The following is a 19,463-nucleotide window of genomic DNA, read 5'->3' as shown; positions in this document are numbered from 1 at the left end:
TAAGAACTTCAGTTTACAATCTTTTGTACTGGTGCAGCCTTATACCAGTACGCAGGCTACAACCTGCAGAAGGCTTCAACATTCTCTCGTTCTCCAAACTTCCTTGGAAGGGAGCTCCAACCCCCTTTGCTCTTGTACTAGCTAAGATACTAGTACGTAGGTGCTGGCCTACAATCTTCTTTCCTTTAGGTACCACTTTTCATCAATTTTCAGACTGGATATTCCTGAAGCACAACATTACAATTTGAAGACTATGATTCATTCACAAATCATTGAAGCATAAAACAACCAATACTAGCATCATCAATCTTTGAATCACTGAACCACTGAAACCCTGTCAACACCTGTCACCAGAACACAGAGCAGACTACAGAACTCTGTAATATCAGTCAGACCCAACTGCAAACCCAAAAATCATGCTTCAAAAGATATACGCTACTTCAATGAGAGCAACCCGCGTATACACGCGCTTTTACCGAAGACAACCTGCGTACAGATCTAAAAATAAATTCTCTTAACTTGCAGCTGTACCAGACATCAGTTAGACCCAGAACATAACATTGCGTCAGTATGTAGATCTAGAAATACGCATAATCAACCATATCATAATAGAGTTTTTCAAACCATTTGATCCCAATCTCTCCTTAGATCTTGTTCTTCATCAACCGGTGAGATCTCTCCTTAGCTCAGATCAATCAATGCATCATCAACCCATAACCTGCATACTGGATCTAATACTTCCTCAGATGTTTCAAGACATATCATATACCCTTGCCTAATGATTTCCTTCTCCTTATATAGCCTTAGGCCTTGTTCAATACCAAGAGCCAAAACCATAGAAATCCAATACCATCAACTTCAAAAACTAGGGATCAACACGTCCGTCGAGACACCAAGGTCCAAAACCATAGGCACAATTTCCAAGGAATAACCGCCGTGGACCAAAGATAAGTTTTCCACATACACGCGCTTTTACTGAAGCCAACCAGCGTGTACACGCGACTTGGTATATAGCGAACCAGCATGTATATATTTTTCTTCATACTTGTAGACTGATCATCAATTCCTTGCTGCTATCCTTCTGCACTATGATTTGTCATCAGTGTGATTTGCCATCAAGGACAACACTTGTCTCATAATGCCAACACAAAGAAATCATCATCTTGGGAGACTCCTTCCTCACTATTTGATATTTGAAATTGTTCTCTCCTCCCAAACACAATGTGATAGTAGTTTTTTCTAATAGAATAAAAGGCATGCTTCAATCCTTCTCTTAATTATCCCCATTTCACATCCTTTGATCTCTAAACTCAGAAGAAAACTTCCTTTCCAATAAGGCCTCTTAATTGGATGAAGGAAATACTCAAATTAATGGTACAAATAGTTTTTCATATCCTTAGGTTTCCCATGGTTTTCTTGCATTCATTTAATATCCCCTCCCTCCCCTATATTGTTTTTGTACCCATTGAATTTCATGGCACTAACCCTAAGCGTACCCACATGCTTCTCAAGTTCTCATCTCTACCTGCTCCCCTTCACTGCCCCCTTAGCTCCCTTAAGCACTCTGGAGATTTTCCTTGTCCCTCCCCTCAAATCACTAGCAGCATGGCATATTATCTATCTAATTGTGTAAACATCCTAGATCATAGAGCACATAACCAGACCACCCAGGTGTATTTATGATCTCATCATCCTTTTCCATATGCAATTTAGCACTTCAAGCATCAGTCCTCTATCTACTGGTGTGTTTCCATTAATGGCTCAGGTGACGCTTAGGCTTGCACATATGAATGTGTGAATGAAATATATGCAAAGAGTCTATTCATTTGGCTTAGTGATGATGAAGATATATTTGCACAAAGAAATATTATAGGTAGAGCGAAGGGATCTTGTGTGGAAGTAAGCCAATAGAGGAATAGAATTGTAGAATGTATTTGAGCCGAAGTGTGACGCGGCAAAGGTGAATTCAGTGACTACATTAAGGATGATGGGAAATTGTCATCTAGAAATCAATTATGGAAATCTGAAGATCCTCATGCGAGAACTGCTCATCAAAATAATTAAATTTGGGGACCAGTAGGCCCAAGCATTCATAGTGTTTTCTCATCGATGGTATAGGTTGGAAACTCATTGTTGGAAGGTTTTTTGGGTTAGTAGGGGAGCATTGAATTATTATATTTCTTGGATTTTCTCCGCCGAGTTCCATGAAGTCTGCTTCCCCTCTGGTGCTAAGATTGAATAGTGGCTAAAACATCATTGTTGTTGGATATCTTAGCGCTTCACACTTACTAGAACAAAGTTGTGTGATCAGTGTGTTTCGAAGTCAAATATCTTAACTGAGATAGAAATTTATAATTGTGGATCTATGGAAATAGGGAACCACTATCCAAACTTTTGGAATCATCTAATTGGTGTAAAACCATCGCCCGACCCTCTCTTATTCTCATATTATCGTATTGTCAGCATAATGGACCCTAGTTTCTCTTATTGGGACTCTTTTGTCTCCTCAATCTGTTGTCGATGTCAGAAGGAGCATTCAACATTAATAAATTATATCTATGATATTCATGTCATGGTATGCCAAAAACGTGCATGTAGATGTGTTTCTCTGGCCCTATTTGAATTCAAGAAACAATGAATTGTGTGCCCGAAGGACAAGGTGCATGCCCTATGAAGGATAATTGCAAAACTCCGGATCCAGACAGCAAATCCAAACAACCTAGAAATGGAGCTAGCATGCGAATTTAATCTAAATAGGCCTGTACAACCTTATAAGTTGTTTGAGTATGAAAGGTTACAAATGTATCTGGTCTTTGTTCCAATTTTGTTGAGTATATACCAATAGGATTATAAGAGTACTCTTTATGAATGGGATCTCTAATGTATTTTGGGTATGGGTAGATAGTAATAATTTTTATATTTGAGAAGCCCATGAATATGAATAACATGTAATTTTCCAAGGTATTTTCCATGACCGAGCACATATTTAATCCAAACAGTACTCATTCCTGTTAAAAAATATTAAAAAATAAAAAATTATAGGTTTATACATAAGTTTTTCTACAATTACAAAAGCAACATTTATGAGTCCTACATTAGTCAATATGTTTTATGTAAGCATCACTCGACCTCCAACTCTGTTAAGTAACTCAAGTTCCATTTCTTCCTCATCTATTTCCATGTAGTTTATTTTTCCGTTTGTAGCAACAATAGTTGTAATGGGACAATTTAGGCTTATTAAATTAAGCTTATTATGATACATAAGTGATTTTTAGTCTTCCATAATTGGTATTGCATCCCTTAAATTCGTTACCAAATGACAAAAATATATGTGTTGATTTCTTTTTCCATATTCTTGAAATATGGTATCAATGGTCATAACCATTGTGAATGAGTTCCATAATTATTTTGTAATACCTTCACATGAATATATATTTTTATCGAGAACAAGAGAAAACTATCCCAAACCACTAACCAATATAACTGACCTCCCACGAAAAGCAATGTCGCCATTTTTGGGAAAGCATGTCAAAATTTCGAGTCAATGATTATTAATATTAAAGCCATGCTGAAAGAAATCTTACATCATATCTAATCCAGATTTATGAAGGAATGAAATGAAATACAGAAATGAATAAAAACATAGAGATACACTGAAAACATAAATTCATTTCATTAATAACAAACAGTTGAAAATTGTTTACATGCAGAATAGAAATAAACTAGCTCAGGAAATGATAGCTTATCTTTGAGAAGAGATGTGGCAGCTACATGCCTTATGAATTGTATTAGAATGAGTCTCAAAGGCCTATTTATTATTGAGAAACAATGTAAAATCATAAACATCCAAAAACCTAACCCTAGGAGATGAACCACCAAAAGTTTGTGGGCCCCGTTGGGGTAAATTGGAACATCAACTTCCCTGGGTTGTAACTTTGACATGTGATCTATGTTTGATGTGTATGATACCTCGTTAGAAATATTTTTCCAATGCCTACAAATTTTTAATTCAAACCCCTACCAAAATCTACTAGTTTTGCCATTTTCCAAAAAAAATGTCGTTTAGGGCCTAAAAATAACTCTCGAAGTTCAGAACCAAAAAACTTGCCAAAAATAGTAATTATGCTACAATTAAAGAAAAATGAAAGAAATAGCGTTGGCGGTCCAAGTGGAATAGGTGGGTTTCCACCAATATCAAGTTCAATCATTCCTCCCTACTTAGGAAGAAATGGTCACCATTGCGTTGAGTGTCTCCATGAGATCATAAAGTGTCTCACTATGATATACCACTCGTTGCCCATGCTGGGTGAGGACTATACTAATAGCATAGCCAAATACATCCATTTGAATTTAAAATGGTTGTTGCAAGCGTTGAAATGTTAGTACAAGTGTAGATCAAAGGTGGCGTTTTAGCTCGGTGAATGTCTTTAGTTGGGACTCAGACCAGGAAAACGTTTCTTTTGCTCTGCCCTTGGTAATCTGACTCAAAGGCTAAGTGATATGGGAGAATCACAATAGAAGCCTCCTATAGAAATTTGTGGGCCCAAAAATATGGGAAGCTCTATTAGAGTGGTCAGGGCTGGAAAATCTTGAATGACTTATATCTCAGCTGGATCCACATGCACATCATGCAAATCTATGATATAACCCATATAATACACTTGGCTCATGCGAAAGGTTCATTTATCCTAGTTGGAACACAATTTATGTTGTAGTTGTGTTTGAAGGACCTACTAAATTTGTTGCAAGTTCTCTTCCCAACTCTTTTTGAGGACGAATATGTCTTCTAGATAAAATCCATGAATGTGTTAGTGAAGGGCTACAAGATGTCATCCATCAACCTCTTAAAAGTAGTAGGGAAATGTTTCAACACAAAGTGCATGACCAACCATTCAAAAAGGCCTTCCTTGGACTTTAAAGTGGTCTTCCATATATTTATGGGCTTTATTGGAACCTAGTGATAGACAAACTTGAGTTTGATCTTGCTAAAATACTTGGCCACCTTGATCTATTCTAGAAGGTCATCATTCTGTGGGATTGGATACCTATTCTTGACAATTATTTTTTTTAGTGCCCAATAATTAATGTAGAGTCTCTAGGTCCCATCCTTCTTCTGTACAAGTACAATTGGGCTACCACAGGTTGAGGAACTTGGTTCCATGTGCCTGGTTTGCAGGAATTCTTGGATCTACCACTTGATATCCTAATTATCTATAATGGAGTGGCGGTATATCAACCCATTTCATAGGGGTGATGTGGGAGTCATATCGATTGAATTCTTGACGTGAGAATGTAAGGGTACCTATGTGGGTGAGGAGAAGATGTCCCTATATTCTTGCATGACCTTATCCACATTCTTCTGCTATGTGCAAGAACCCTTCCTAGAGGTCATTGATGTGGCCATGATCTTCCCCTTACTTGAAGATCAAATAAAAAAGAAAAAAATATGTTGGTCTCGGACATGATCTTACTACATTTCTTTGTAAAGATCAAAGAGATGGTGGTAGGTGATCCTACCTACAATATCCTATATAATTTATTACCCAAAGTAATAATAAAAGTGTGAAGCCTAGACTCATACATAACATGATTCTTCAAAAAGTATTGCTGGCCTAATAAGACATCATGAACTTCAAGAGGAGCAACATCACATAATGCCTCATCCATGAAAGGTTTGATGTTGTAGGGAAAATGACACTGCTGGCTAACATGGAGACCTCATCCTTAGTGAAAATACCCAATGGTGTACAATTGTTGGTGTGGTTTGGTTGGTAGGCCCAACCACTTCAAGACCTAAGCTAAAATGAGGTTCTTTTGGATCCTATTGTCAACTATGAACTACAACAAACAACCCTTCACCCAAATCTGTGAGTGGAAGAGATGCTCCCCCTCCTTTGGTTCTTCTTGCTTAGTCTTCTGAATTTTGGTGTGTTAGTGTCAGTATCTTTACACTGCCATCAGCAATTAAAATTGCTCTCTTTTTCATGCATGTTAGGTGTCTCATTCAATCAACTGCATTCCATTAGGTCATGGATCATCTAATGGTAGAGGTTTCATTTCAGTTTCCCTCATGTCATATACCTGCTGACTTGTTCAAACATATTTTTAGTTATTCATAATCAGTTCCATTTCATTTTTAACCAGTCCTAGGGTTTAGTTTCATTAGGTCTTAGGGTTTGTCATCATGGTCATTCAGAATAAATAAAGTGGTCAGTAGACACATGAGGAGGTTAATAACAATCAGGAAAGTCGAAAATTGTTAATTTGTAAGCTTAATGAAGTTCTAACCTCAAAACTTGTTTTGAGGTAAAATAGAGAATTGGTAATTTTCATGTAATTTTATATAATTTTATGGTTTATATATGTAATAAATGATCACATGCTGCTCCTGGTCACCTGATGACATTTCCAAGCACAGGTCCGCCACTGTAAAAGTCAAGTCATCTTGAGCACGAATCCGCCTGCAAAAGCAAAAGAGAACAAACCCTAATTTCCTCTCCCACTGAGATAGGGTTGGATATGGGATCAGAGATATCTGAGCAGAGGAGGCATAAGGGATATCATAAGGTATGATGCCATTTCGTATCATCGAACATCAGATCTCCACCATTTGTCGGGAAGTCATTCCAAGGAACAAGCCATTCATCACACATAAGGGATGATTTTTCTTCAAACTATGTTTCTGAGCAAGAAAAGATGAATTTGGAAAGAGTGAGAGATTTTTTTGTCCATCATTGACCCAAGAAGAAAAGCCTCGTTCATTTTTTACACAGCTATCATGGATTTAGAGAAATGTCAAAAATATTGTTGCCTCAGGAAAGTTAATGCACCTCTAGAGTGACCTTGGGAAAATCAAGATTTATCTTAGCCTGGTTGGCCAAATGATTGTCTGGATGAGTAAAATGATAGCTAGACAAAAATATATTTCCAATGAGCTATCATGAGCTCAATTTAGAGTTGAGGAAGACCTTCAAAAGTTGACTGCAACAACACTCTGCATTTAGGCAGCCTCATTTTGCACATTTTTACTAGTCTTGGGAGATTTGAATTTTGGTAGGGAAAATGAACTCCAAATTGAAACATTCAAGATGCTTTGGAAAGTAGACTCAATAATCCTTCCAAAGTGCTATCCCACGTCCAATTTGGACACCAGGAATGCCTCCAAATGTGGTCTACAAAAGGGAACTACATATTATTTCCCTGGCGTTGCGCATTAAAATGGAGCTACGCACCTTTTGAGATCTTGCTGTGTTAATTTACATGGGCAATACGCACTAAAATGGTGATACACACCAGTTAGCAAGTGTTATGCACCTATTGGGGAAGCCATAATTTCCTCAAATAGCCTCCAAATTTACTAAAAAACCATTTGATGCCTATTTCATGTAAGTATATCATTCCTCCTTGCTGAAAAAGAATTGTGCTTGGTTGCTTGAGTGTGATTGGCTTCTTTCAGAACAAACCCTAACTAATTGCTAAACTACCTCTCACAAGCTATCAAAGGTCTTTGTTGCTCTTTTACTTCATTTATACTTAGTTTCCCAAGTCCCATTCCCTATCCCTCAATCATCAAAGTTCATTCCCCAAAACCCCACTCTCCTTATCAAACCCTAGCCCTATTACACTATTCCCTAACCCTAATTCCCAACTCTTACAATTTCACTACCCCCATTCCCTTATTGAACTTTGTACCCTGCATCCTAAACACTATTCACTCCCCTCATTCCCCTAAGAGCCCCAAACTCCTACTCCCTCAAGTACTCACATCCCCATACACCTCACTTACCCTATATTTTTAAAATCTCCTCATACTCATCTTGTTCCCACTACAATCCTTCATTTCACATCAACTATCACTATTTAACCCGGAACAAGATTTGCAATTCAAGGGTAAAGAGGCTAAAAGCTAAGTTAAGGAGAGCCTTGAGGAGCAAGAAAGAACATGATAAACTCAAAATCTTGGCTGAAGCATCATTGGCCCAACAAAGCACCTAACAAGGATCCCTCATGCCAAATTTCAAGAAATTTTGAGCAATTTTTGTCATTTTTGAATTTTTGGATTGGAAAAAAAGGTTTTTCCAATAGGTGTGTAGCACCACTGGCGCTATTCTTTTGATGGAGAAATCCTCTTGCAAAAAGGCTTACATATTCGGAATCAGCATGGAAGAATAAGTCAACTCAGAAATAGTGAGAAATTTTGGACAAGGTCTTGGTCACCAAAAGGGAAAAAAACACCCAAAAAGTGCCCTCTCTGCCACTTTTTTGCCATAGAGGAATCAGCCTTGGGAGAATCAACTTTTGGAGGGGCAAATGAGCTCCAAATCAGGAAAATCAAATTCTTTCAGAAACTAGATAGGCAGGTCTTTCCAAAAAGATAACTTGCAGCTGATTGGGACATTGGGAAGTCCTCCAAAACTGGCCCTGAAATGGCACTATGCATTAAATTTTTGGCGCTACGCATTAAACTAATTTTGCCAGTTTTGCCTAAATTTCTAGTTTTTTCCTAGTTTTCTTGGAAATAGACTTTTTCCTCATTCCTTGTTAAATGTATGCATGTAAATGATGAAATTGATGTAAATATGGATGAAAAATACCTTATAGGGTATATACATCAAGTTTCAAGTGGTTTTGATGATGAATGAATTGGTTTCCTAAGTTTTAGAGGCACATTATTCCACTACCTACTTTTGTGTTCCTAGTTTAGATATGGTTGAAACTACTCCTCTTCTCATGGTTTCGACCCCTCATAGCTAGCTTGAGTAGTTTCCTTTCCTATATCATGTACTTTTTGATTCATTTATAAAGGTTTGACTTTGGTGGAAGTGGTGGCACTCATTGAACATTTGTATCAGCAGTTTGACAAGGAATAAAACCAAGTTTCATAGCTATTTTTGTGGGATTCTTGTGAGAGTGAGTTTATGTATTGTTTCTTCTTTGTAATGAGTTTTTCTTATGTTTTATATGTATCCAAATCTATCTTTCTCTTCTAAAACTAAATGAAACAAGGTGAATGGACAAAATACACTGTTGTGCTTTGTCTTGGGAATGCATTTGGTTTTCAATATTTTCAACTATTTGAAGAGGATTCATAGTTTCTTTATTCCCTCCCCAACTCCTCAGCTATCTTAATCTACCATCTCAATCCATTTCTAGTACATAAACCCTTGTCTACCTCGCCCCACAGAACATGACTATATCCCTGAGTTGATTTCCCGGACCCATCTGCCTTCTCCAATTGATCTAGCAACCAAAACCTAAAAATCAAACCAAAAACCCTAGTCTACTATACCTAGCCTAAAATCAGCATTCATTTCAGTCATCTCAAGACATAATTGCAACCATCCTCACTGATATTGACAAGGAGAGAGCCCTCTCCTAACCTCGTAGGGCAAGCTACTAGGTTAAGCATGGTTTATGGTTACCCTAGGCCTGCCTCCCTTCAGCTTGAGGTCGATCTAGACTCTTACATGGTGGTGGAAACGACTACGCTGGGCTCTTCGTCAATAATTTTCTTCCCCTTCTCAAGTTTTAACTTAGAGTCGAAACATGCATATGACTCTAAAGCCTTCATTCAACCACTAGTGCCTTCTTGGCTCGACACTCACTTTTGTTGTCAGTCGGGATTTTATTGAACTCACACCACTTTCATGTGTCCTTGTTTATCTTCATGGTGTTTTTATTTACTTGCAAGTTTGGCGGGTTGTCTTAGGTCAACTCGCCTTGGGGTTTTCCTTTGTTTTGTGGTTTCCATGTGCTCTTTCCTTCCTTCTAATTCATAGAACCAAATTTGCGCCTCTTTTGTTTAAATTTACGTTCAATATTGACAGCATATCCATATGCCACACCAAGCGAGGAGATGTCCAAGAACTCCATTTATTCATGAATATATTTGTGTAAACAGCTATAGTACTTGAGCACCAGATGTTGCTCAAACTCTTTGATACCCAACTTTTTTCTTAGAGTATGAAAAATATTTGTGAGCTCATGCACATCTTAGTCTCTTTACTATTGTAGTGTGGTCCACTATGTGTACTTGTCCTCATACCCCCCCCCCCCATAGGGTAATATTGTTCCTTGGTAGTGCCTTGAAAAGAGTTATAAAATGGGGCATCTCTAAATAGAGAGGTTTCCTCCTCCCTTTTCGCACATTAGGTTTCCCACCAATCCTTGACAATGAGAGCAGCCTTAAGCAGTGAAAAGGTAATCTTCTCCCTATCAGAGAAATTATGGACTCAAAAGTAGCCTTCCAACAAATTCAACCATTTATTTACAACATTTGCATCTATTTGACCTACGAATATAGGGATATTGAATTTTACTTGTACCTTGAAGTGGGAGGGGCCTCCGAAGTGACTATTGGATGAAGATGCATTTCTAGTGGGAATCCCCCGAAGGATTTGGGAAAATTTGTCCATGATTATGTTCCTTTGTCAATCAAGAAATTCCTCAAGAAACATTATGAAAATATTTGTTACTCCTCGTATTTCTTTTCTTCTCCTCGTATTTCTTTTCTTCTCACATGGGATTCTATCTGGGTTGGTGGGGCCGACCTTGCAAAGGTTCAACCAGTTCGAGCTTGAACACCTTATACCCCGACCTCATTAGGGACATGCACAAAAAAATAGATAAAGAGAAGGCTACTCTGATACCACTGATTCAGAGTTATGAAGGAATGAAATGAAATATAGACACAAATAGAATAAAAAAGATACAAGAAAAATATAACTTCAATTCATTAATAAAAAAAGTACTGGAAATTGTTTAAATGTAGAATAGAAATTAACTAGCTCAAGTGATGGTAGCTTATCTCTAAGATGAAATGTGGTGGGTACATGCCTTCTAAACTATGTTACAATGAGTCTCAAAGGCCTATTTATTATTTAGAAACAATGGAAAACCCTAAACATCCTCAAACCTAACCCTAGGAGATGAACCGCCAAAAGTCTATGAGCCTCGTTGGGGTTAATTGGTACATCAACTTCCCAAGGTCGTAACTTTTGCATATGATCTATGTTTGATATGTGCATTGCCTCGTTAGAAATATTTGTCTCAGGACTACAACGTTCGACAGAGAAATCCTTATTTTAGGATAGAAGTTTTCCAATTTTCCAAAAAAATGTCGTTTAGGGCCTCAAAATGGCTCGGGAAGTTCAGGACCTCAAAAAATGCCAAATATAGTAAATTGTGCTATAATTAAGGAAACTTAAAGAAATAATGGTGGGGGCTGAATTGGAATAGGTGGGTGGCCACCAAGGTCCACCTATATAAATCCTCCCCACTTAGTAAGAAATGGCTCCCATTGTGTTGAGTGTCTCAACGAGATTGGGAAACTTCTCGTGAATTTGGTCCATAATGAGCCACTCGCCTTTGTGCAGGCGTTGGCTAGCTTTGAAAACCTGATACACTTGTGTATTCTGTGGCTAAGTGTTCTTGATCTATTTTTCCATCATTCACTGATTTGTAGCCTTTTCCATGAGGTGAGCCCTGGTATTGCACCAAGAGTGTTGCTACTCCCAAGGGCTCCTCAACTCTATCTATCAATCGTGGTTCATATAAATGTCGAGGTGACAATGTTATATGCACAATAGATGGGATTCCACTCATGCCATTCTAAACTAGGACATTTGATCATTAGTGCACCAAGACCATTCCTCTTACTGAATTAGAATGAAAATTAGTTAATGAAGGTGAAATTTAGAAGCTACATCTAACTATGAAAAGGAAAATGCTATTAAGTTCAACTTGTAAGTGCTATTGAATCAATTCATGAAAAGACAAGAGCTACACTACTTGCAGAAAGGAAACTACATCATCTTGCAATCAACCATCTAGGTATCAAATATAATTCTAGACAAGAAGATAGCCTACCAGCTCATATCTCAAGATTCTATATATCATCCATCTACCTCACACTTGCATATCAATCAATGTTCTATTTGTGCAAAATATGTGATAAGGAAACTAACGTTATTCTATTCTGCAGTGAAGGAGAATGAGTGTTTATAGTGTCCTAGGATTTTCCCTTGATCATGGAGTCATATTTGTGTGTCAACATCCTTCTAAACTAAGTCGAAATTGTAGCAATGGTCAAAACGAGTGAATCAATAGGTTTCTACAGGTGTGTTATAGGAGGCTGCTAGAGGTGCCTTGTATTGGTACAGGAAGGCATCCAAGAAGTCTTCCGAGAAGGTTTGGGAGGTGGAAATGATGGGTTTAGGGTATGGAAAGGTGAATGGATGATGTAAATGAATGAAGGGTGGCCAAATCCCCTAGCCAAAATGAGAGCCTTTTGAACGCTTGTTTTGCACTAGGATATATGCTCATGATGGTCTAGGAAAATGATCTCATGAACAGAACTTTTAGGATAGAATTTAGGATTCCTAAGCAAAGGTGATGAAGCCTAAGATGGCGGTGGTGAGGGTTCCCTTCTGTAAAAATCCAAATATCCTTGCAATCATCGCATGCATATACCCATTTATCATTGATAAAATGAAACAACTAATAGTGCAAAAGATGAGTTAAATTTAAATGTTATCTAATCTATGCCAAAACGTTGATCTAATCAATAAATTAACTCATAATCTACAACAAGCACATGTAGACAAGGTAGCCAACAACAATCTTCTTCCCAGAAATCATAAGCATAATATTTTTGGATTGTGGTTGTAAATCCTTCTATTCATTCTCCCATGCGAGAGGTGAGGTGGAGGTTGCAATCACAAATTTTTTATGGATTATTCTCTAATTAAATGCAAGAAACTAATAAGCATGCTAGACTAAAAAGAGATACAAATACATAAGAGGGAACTAATCCACTAAGGTTTGGCCCAAACACAAGAGCCTCACCCCCTGGGACTAACTCAATGATGAACCAATAAAAAACTTCTCATGGTCATTACATCAATGTCTAAGACATCACATAACATTAAAAAATAACAGTATCAAGTACTTGAGCTCAGTAGCTACCTAGCTGAAAACAAAACTTGAATCCTAATGAGATTTTTTACATTTTTATTTATACAAGAGGGTAGCTAGTAGTAGCACCCTAGAAAATATGAATATTTTTCTCCCACAACTCCAAAATGGTGGATCTTTTTCCTCATTAATTCACTTTCTTGGATGCCAATGACCTCATCTTTCTTGACTTCCAATGATCTCGAGCTGATAAGAGAGAGTGTTATGATCTTGGGCTTATTGGAGTTAAAGAGATGGAAAATCCCCTAGAATATCTCCATGTTTTCTACTTTGAGCCCATGCATAGAAATCATGTCAAAATTTCTTTGTTTCCTACAATTAAACTGTATTAGGCCACATGACATAGAAAACATCTTTTAGCCTTCTTAGTAAGCATATTATAAAAAAAAAAAATTCATAAATAAATGTGAGAAATAGATAGTTCTAAAGTTGGAGGATGGCATTATGACCCTTATAACGTACCTATTTATGGGTCTCATCATCACCCCCTACTGAAATTGTTCCTCATCCTCTAAGCAAGTTAGTCATCTATGTGCATCTCTTTCATGGTCGTGGTGGCTTCCTTGACATCCCAACGTTCCTCAGATGGTTTTTCTTATTAGGGATAGAAACTTGTATTATTTTCTATTTCTGTCCACTCCTTCTGCTCTTCTGCTTCATCTCTTCCTTCTTGTAGGCCTAGAAACAAGGGTGGAATGAGCTTGTGTCCTATCCACTTAAATTTTAATCATTGCATGATCCTATTGTATACTGGTGTCCTCTCCAAGGCATTCCTTAGCCTTTCAGGAGAGTGATATTATTTTATTTGGAGCTCATGGGTTAAGGCATGCCATCTCCTCTAGAAGGCTTGCAGGATTTATGTTCCCAACAACCTGAATGTGTCTTCAAAATGTAAGATGTCTTGTTCTTGGTTGGAAAGGTATTTAGGTGCTAATTCAACATCATTGAAGATGATGTTATGATTGCTAATGACAACCATTAGGCTTACCAACTATGCCATGATATATAATTGTTCCTTTTCCTCCTTTACCATGACTCTCTTCACTTCCTTAGGTCTTTCCTCCTCATGCATCATCCAGGATGCTAAGGCCATCATCTCTATATTTCCCAATCTTGCATTTAGATCCAAAAATTCATATTAGTCAGAGTGAGGTTGTGTATGTAAAACTCAACCAATTTTTCCTTCTCCTCCATGCTAGCTTGGTTGAAACATTCAATAAACTATTTGTAATCATGAAATGATGTAGATCCATGTTGTGATAAGGTTTCGTATTTGGAATTGCAACCATTTTTCTTTGACAAAGAGTACATAAGACTTGGATGGATTTTTGCACTACAATGACTCCATGGAGAGGATTACAATTGTGGAAAGTTGGGCTTTCTTCTCCTGCAACTTCTGCCTGAATGACATATTTTCTACCTGTAGCTGTTCATTCATTGTGAACTCCCTCATTATCAACACACTTAATTCTTTTCTCATTTCAAGGACCTTTTCTTCCATGAGGTCCACATCCTCTACCTTCATAGACTTAGCAATTTTCATCCACTTGTTGGTTCTTCCTCTTATTGTTTCTAGCTCATAGAAAAGTGGAACTGGAAATGTTTGGGGAATAATCCTCCCTCCTTCAATGAATTTGTAGTAGGAGATTATCTTAGGTTTTGGAATAGGCTCTCGGAGCTCTTGGAAGTCATTTTCAAATGTTTTTGGGGAGGCTAATACATCATGTAGCTATTGTGTCCCACTCTTCCCCTCTAGCAACAAAGTTTTCCACTCCTATAGCTCATTTTGTGCCTCATGTAGCATCATATGTCGCTCTTGTAACATAATTTGTTCCTCCCATAGCATGACCTTCACCTCATGTAGCTTCTATTTTTTTTTCTTATTGGAGGGTTTTTGGTGTCTTTGGTTGTTTGAAGGCGGCTAATCTAGTGGTTGGCCTCCTTACATATGCTATAGGAGTCATTGTTGTGGGTTTTGGAGAGGCGACCTCTTCGATTTTTCATTTAGTTGGACCTACCTCCTCTTTCTTGTTTGGTAACTCCTCAATTGTGATGGCGACCTTTGTGGGAATTTTTGGCCTCCCTTTCTTGATCTTGGTACTTTTCCTAGCCTTAAAATATAGGGGGGCTTGCCTTTGTCTCTTATTTCTAGATTTTACTAGGGTACCTAAGGTAGCTAAAGTTCCAAATACTTCCTCTTTAGTGATTCCTCGAGACAAAATTGTTTGTTTTTGGGGTATATTTGTTACTCTTGGCTCAATATTCTTCTTAGGACTTGATTTCTCTTGTTTCTCCCTCTCTTATTTTTCATCTTGTTCTCCTCCTATCTCTATCTCTCATTTTTCTTCCTTTTCTTCTGACAATTCTACTTCTTCCTCTTTTTTCCTTACCCCTTCTTCTTCTTCTTTTGATTTTCCCTCTCTTCCCCCCAACACTAAAGGTTGGGGTCTCCCCTAGTATGAGGGTCCATGTCTCAATGAAGGTTTCTCTATCAATGTACATGAATTTGGACCAAAGGACAGAGAATCTCAGATTTATCAAGGCATCCACCACTATCAGTTTAATGAGGCCATGGTGGCCTAGGTGTTTGTGTTTTCCCTCTCTCACTTTTTAAGTCATGTCCCTAGGAAGTATGGCACACTAAGTCTTTGAGAAAGAGGAAATTCATCCTAGAACCCGATTTCATGAAGTAACCTAAAGTGGGAATCATATAACACACTCATTCCTCCCTCACAGGATATGTATTTTAGAATATGGTAGGCCAAGGATAAGGTAGGATTTCCCTCCTAACTCCATTCTTGTCCTCAACAAGATTTTCATTGGAAGTGAATAAATTCTTTCTAGAAGTGACATTGGTGGCTTTGTCCTCTCTACTCCATTTTATCCCTAGAGGTAGGGTTGTTAATCTACTAATTATTTCAGGACTAAGACAGATAACCAATCCCCTCACCACAATGGTGGAACTATCCTCTATTTAAGAATTGATAGCCATGGAAAATTCAAACACAAGGTCATCATCATAACCTTTCAATAACTCAAAGAATCATAGCCACTGGTGTCTTCTAAAAATGTCTACCACGGGATGGTGTAGGTGGAATCTCTTGGTATTTGACAGATCCCTTCTATTAAATCCTCCCACCATCTCTTCACTATTTTCTTAATTAAGTGAGGGAGAGATACTTCTTCTCTAGCTTCAGTGTGTAATTCAGTGGCAACAATTAGTTAAAAATTCCTCGTTAATGAAAATTTCCTACATTCCCATTATTCTACTACTCGATAAAACCTTATAATTTCACAATTAGACTGCCATTGCTTGTAGAATTTGAAGTGAAATTTGCATGAAATTTGATGGACAGATGAAATAGATGGTGTAAATTACATTTTTTCAAGTAGTCTAGGATGAAGGAGGTAATTTCGAGATCAATTGGAACCTTTGTGGCTTTCCTCCACCTTCTCAACCTTCCTGTAGCAGTCTCTAGGCCCTCCTGTAGCAGTTGTAGGATTGCATGTAGCTCCCTCCTGTAGTAATTGTAGAATGGGATTTGAAAGTCCTAGATGGCACCCCGAGCTTGTCCTCTCCCTAAATTATTTTTAAATGAGATATATGCAAAAGAACCCAAGCCTAAGTACATAATATTACATTTTGTGTTTAGGCTTAGAGCATTGTGGTTGCCTGGAAATCACACAAGGTTTCATGTTTTGGACCGTTCTCCACACTCTCAGTAATTATTTCTCCTATTATATTAATCACCACCCACTATTTTTTATCCCAACTCAGGTGATGTGACATATCCACATTGCATGAGTGCTTACCATCTCTTTTAGTTTACTAAGCAAGGGTGGAAAAGTTAACTGGCCACCTCCAACTTATTAAAACATCCCTTTTCGACATTTACATATTTTAGTTATTCACAAATAGGGAGGAGGTAAGAATTTTCCATACTTGTGCCTACCTCATGATCAAAATGATGTAGGGATTTTCATGTTGGACTTGGACCATATCATTGGCATCAAGGGAGTTGACTTGTTGGCTTATTTCCTATGTATTTCTACATTTCACCTCATGATACTTGACTACTGTGTTTGTTGTGTGTGAAGGTATCTTGTTGATGTTCAAGATGCTAATGCTAGTGGAGAGTCCTCCTAGGAGTGATATTACTACTTCAAGGTAGTCTCATAAGTTTCCATCACCCCCTACTGATGAGAAAAAACAAATTCAGTGCTTTCTGTGATGTGTGCATAGATTGCTACGGGAGGAGGTTTTCTTCTTGTAGTAGTCATTTCCTTTTCCTCTAGGGTCTACAATCTGCATGGGGGTGACAAGAGAAATTGTAACAAGTCCTAAGGACAATGCTAGGACCATGAGGGAGTAGTGTAGACTTGTATAAATGAAAATAATGGCTTCTGTGTGTTTTATTTTTATTTTTAACAAGGGTAAGATAAAGTGGAGGAATTGAGTGAATTGTTTTATGAAGTGAGGTGGAAGAGTGATAGATTCATGATGGACCATGATTAGAGGGAATTATTCATCCTTTTCAAGCCATAGGATCCCTTTTGGGCTATTCTTTTCCTCATATCTCCCTCTTATAGCTTTTCACAACCATGATGTCGCAATACAAGACCTTTCCATGGCAATTATAGTTCCTTCGTGTAGCAGTCTAGAGAGGCGATGGAACTTCAATTTTGGGCTAATGGGATGGTGGAGAGAGGTTATCACATGAGTCAAGATGATCTATAGGAAGTGTATTGATGGAAGAATGAAAGAAATATTGAGAATTTTTTCCATGCAGCGAGGGAATCTGCCACTATATAGAAATCCTACAAAATGACAAAAAGTTTAGTAGACATGGTAAAAAATATTTTCTTGTGTTTTGTATTTTTTATTTTTTGTCTTTTTTCCTTGAGACACACAGGTTGCCTTGGAGCAGGTTTTCAACCTGTATGTATGCCCTAGGTGACTCAAGAGAGGTTTTCACCTAGGGATTGTTATTATTTTTTTCATCTCTTTGTTATTGCTCATGGGCTGCCTGAGAGAGGTTTTCAAACCAGGAGTTGGCCTTAGATGTCTCATAAAGGTTTTCATCTAGGTTTTTTTCCTTTTTTCTTTTTTCTCTTTTCTCTCTTTTTTATCAAAAATGTCTAAGATTGTTGTGGACTAAGAGCTATGACACTCCCATTCACATTGAATTCTCTGCTAATTATACAAATGAATTCTTATTTAGACATAGGTTTCTTCTATAGCTTCAGCCTATAACCATCAAAAAGAAAGGGGATCCCTTCCTCATTAATGGTCCTAATTTGAACAACTCCATTTTCATGACAATTTTCTATCAGGTATGGGCCTAACCATCTTGTTATTCCTTTTCCTTTAAAATTTTTGAACCTACAATCATGTAATAATGCCCAATCCCCTTCTTCAAAAACCTTTTCCTTGATATTCTTATCATGCCAGACCTTCCTTTACAATTGTATAACTTCAGTGTGGATGAGGGTCTGCATTCCAACCTTATCTAAGCCATTCAATTGGAGAAACCTCTCCTATTGTGCTTTGGTGACATCTATGTCTAATTGGGCTACCATTCTCAAAGTATTATACTCAAACTCAATAGAAAGTAGAGCTCTATTCCCATAAACTAGATTATATGGAGAGAACCTAGTAATTGTCTTACAAGTGGCGTTATAGGCCCAAGTGGCCTCCACTAATTTGTTTTCTGAATCTCTTCTACTGCTACTCACAACCTTGGTGAGGATGCTCTCTAATTCCCTATTTGTAACCTCTACTTATGAATTTTCTTGAGGGTGTTAGAAAGTAGATGTTATGTGTTTGATATTATGTTGCCTTAGGAGATTCTCAATCAGATGTGATGTGAATTGAGCCCCTTGATTAGTGACTAACTCCCTTGGGTACTCGAATTTGTAGAAAATATCTTCCCTTAAGAACCCAGTGACTTTCTCCTCTATTTCTACTTTCATAGCCTTTGTCTCATCCCACCTTTTCAAGTAATTAGTGCACACAATGATGTACTTTTTCTTCCGTGATGGTGGATCAATTGGCCCAATGAAATCCATGCCCCACTTGTCAAATAACTCTAAGGAAATTTGTGGTTGTAGAGGTATTTCATCCTTGGGTGTGGTTTTCCCCATCCTTTGGCACTAATCAAATTTGTTGCTATACCTTCTTGCATCTTGTTGGAGAGTGGGCCCATAGTAGCTAGCTTGTAGATCTCTTAAAGTTGTTATCTTGGCAAAAAAATTACCCCGACAGGGCCCATCATGCTAGGATGAGAGGATTTCAAAGAATTCCTCTTCCATGACAAATCTCCTTAAAATATGATCTAGTCCCAACTTTAAAATGTCGCCCCCAATCCAAGTGAAAGCGACACTTTTCCTTACAATTATGCTATTCTCCTTGGATGAAATATTTGGAGGAAATCTCCCAGCAACTAGGTAGTTAGCTATGTCAGCAAACTAGGGAGAGAACACTCCGA

This window comes from Pinus tabuliformis, chromosome 4_2 (genome assembly GCF_031772625.1).
Source record: "Pinus tabuliformis cultivar Carrire ecotype Pingquan chromosome 4_2, CPIR1, whole genome shotgun sequence".
Lineage (NCBI taxonomy): Eukaryota > Viridiplantae > Streptophyta > Pinopsida > Pinales > Pinaceae > Pinus > Pinus tabuliformis.
This window is presented reverse-complemented; position numbering follows the sequence as displayed.